Source organism: Magnolia sinica, chromosome 15, assembly GCF_029962835.1.
Source record: "Magnolia sinica isolate HGM2019 chromosome 15, MsV1, whole genome shotgun sequence".
NCBI lineage: Eukaryota > Viridiplantae > Streptophyta > Magnoliopsida > Magnoliales > Magnoliaceae > Magnolia > Magnolia sinica.
In genome coordinates, this window is record NC_080587.1 from 70,474,910 (window position 1) to 70,477,521 (window position 2,612).

The following is a 2,612-nucleotide window of genomic DNA, read 5'->3' on the forward strand; positions in this document are numbered from 1 at the left end:
TTTTGTGAATTATAGTTGAATGTATATGTCCACATGGGTACTTGGGTACCTTGGAGATTATCATCTTTGAACAGCTCTATACATTCCAACTTGTGTGGTTTTGTCTCGGAAATGGTTATAAGGTTTGTTTTATTATTTTGCAGTTTTATTATTTTGCAGTTGAAGCCAAATATGGATACATAAAAGGATCCAATGGCTGGAATTATGGATTTGATGAAGGTAAGTCCTGTATCCATTCTTTTCTTGGGAAATGTCCTATGCCTCGGCCTGAACTAGCAGTTTTTTTTTTGAGCCAACATTCTGTGCATATGAGTCCTAGCTTTTGTTGTGCCCCATTGTTGATTGGGTAAATGCTGTGGAAACCACCTCAGGGAGAAGATCCTCGCCATCTATAATTGCTTTCCTACAAATGGATGATTAAAAACCGAAAAGCAGTTATGCTAGCATGAAATGAACTGTCTAGATCACTGAAAAGCAGGCCTCAAGTGTCCGGCATGCTGACACAACTGAAAATTGCCCTTTTTTGATATAGGCTGAGCATCATACATTACCTCCTTTTGTCAACCACTATGGATATCAAGGGGTTGCACATTCTGGATTAAGCTGAGAAAATGACCTGTTGCAGAACATGTATGAGGACGGAGATGATGACATGAAGTGGACAATTGCAAAAGCATGGACAGATGCAAGATCTGGGAAAACAGCTAACCCATTGCAGGGATACCGGTGAAATTCCCTCAGCCTGATGATCAAATGGTAGAAATAGGAGGTTTACCAGTAATGCATCTAGGAGTTTGATTATACTGAATGAGTGGTACACTTGTGAAAGTTACTCTAAGGGTGTCCTCAGATGTTGCTGCTGAAATTTAGCTACCAGATGAATTGCTTTCATTTAAGAAAAAACACCCATTTGAGCGACTAACTCAAATGTTGCTGTTGAAATTTAGCTACCAGATGAATTACTTTCATTTGAGAAAAAACTCCCATTTGAGCAACTAACTCATGAGTGGGCTTCATTTAATAAAATAAAATAAAATAAAAAGCTATTCACAAGGTAGTGCATCTGCTGTAGTCCAAAATCCATGTTGGTTAATTCTCTTCAACTATCAATTATTTATTTATTTATTGTACACATTTGGCCTTGCTGATGATAGTACCAGCCCGATTTGTAGGTAATGACAGTGGTCCCCACCTGATGAGTGGCATGGATCTTGTTTGGATGTGTTACGTTTCCATCTCTAATTAGGGTAGCCTCTACATTGCTTGTCAACCAAATAATCCCGATGCCCCTACTTAGGTGAGCCTTTGATATTGTGGACCCATTAGTGTGGAACGGTCAGCTTTCCTCAGTGGGAGCAACTGGTCGCAGAATCACTCGAACTTGTATCTATTAAAATCATAAAACGAAATTCGATATGTTTAAGAGCCTGTTTGCACACAACTGGTGTTGAACTGCAGATCAGTTGAATAGGATTAGAATTAGCTCCATCCATTCGTTTCAAGTGGGGAGATGAAAAAAAATTGGTAGGAGAACTGCTGGATTCTGCCAGCTTCCAGCTTCCATCCCTGAAAGTATTTGAGATGTGTGCACCGTCTCATATTTGAATCCCCTTTCCTGTGACAAATCTGAAAAACTTGGATTTTTTTATTTTTTATTTTATTTTTAATCCCATATTCTGTCATTCCTAACACACCTTTGGAATTTTAAATTTGGAGAAAATGAGGAGGTATGGCCAGAATGACCCCCTCAGTTCATGGAGATTGCCAGAGTGGATTAAAGGTAAAAGATTCTTTGCTTTTGGTGTTAAACCAAAAAATGGTAACACCTATTTGAGATTGGACTATTGGCAGCAACGAAAGCCTGCTAAACAATGTAAGAAAAACAAGGAAAGAAACTAACTGTTAATAAAAACCCACTTAACTTCCACTAACGAGCTCAACAATGTATATCCATCCCAAGAAAATACAAGCAGGACTACATCTCCAACTCATCTATGAAAGGCTGAAAACCAATCACCACCGTTAAGGGCCTGCAGTTCTATAGATAGCAACTCATTTATTCCTGCAACAACCTGCTACAGCCTACAGCTAGGCAAAGGTGAAATTCCCTCAGTCTTCCTTTTCTTTTCTTCTTTTTTATTTTTTTGATGTATTCTATTTGTATCACTTGTATTCTTACATAATCGTTTGCGATGTGTATTTTCAGGTAGTGGAGTAAGATATGTGGGTCCACTAAATTCGCTTAACAATTGGATGAATGTAGTAAGTAGTAACTATGAGTTGGTTCGATCATGTTGCTCCATGGATGGTGATCTTTGACGCAACATTTAGGTCTCAGGTGTGATCCCAATTTACCTACCCATAGAAAAAGGGGGAAGAAACTACTATTTGGTGGAATATACAATATATTGGAGTTTTCTCCTATGCTTTATTGGCATGGAGGGAGGGGCTGGAGCTGGCTTGACTTCGTGATATTAAGAAATAATTTGAGTATTAAAAAATTATGAGTCTTAATGCTTTCTAAATGTCCAACTAAGTCTTAAAAATTGATATAACAGAAAATATTAATCCAAACATGAAAACATGATACAACAGTTTCATGTTTTTATGTT

The 2,612-nt window shown here is 37.9% G+C and overlaps 1 long non-coding RNA gene across 1 annotated transcript; it reads left to right on the top strand.

The window, feature by feature from the left end:
- The first annotated feature begins 1,532 nt into the window (after positions 1-1,532).
- On the top strand, positions 1,533-2,358 carry LOC131227366 (uncharacterized). The gene is made up of 2 exons (XR_009162227.1): positions 1,533-2,098; positions 2,207-2,358. It is a non-coding gene; the product is annotated as an uncharacterized LOC131227366 (long non-coding RNA).
- Positions 2,359-2,612: the final 254 nt, after the last annotated feature.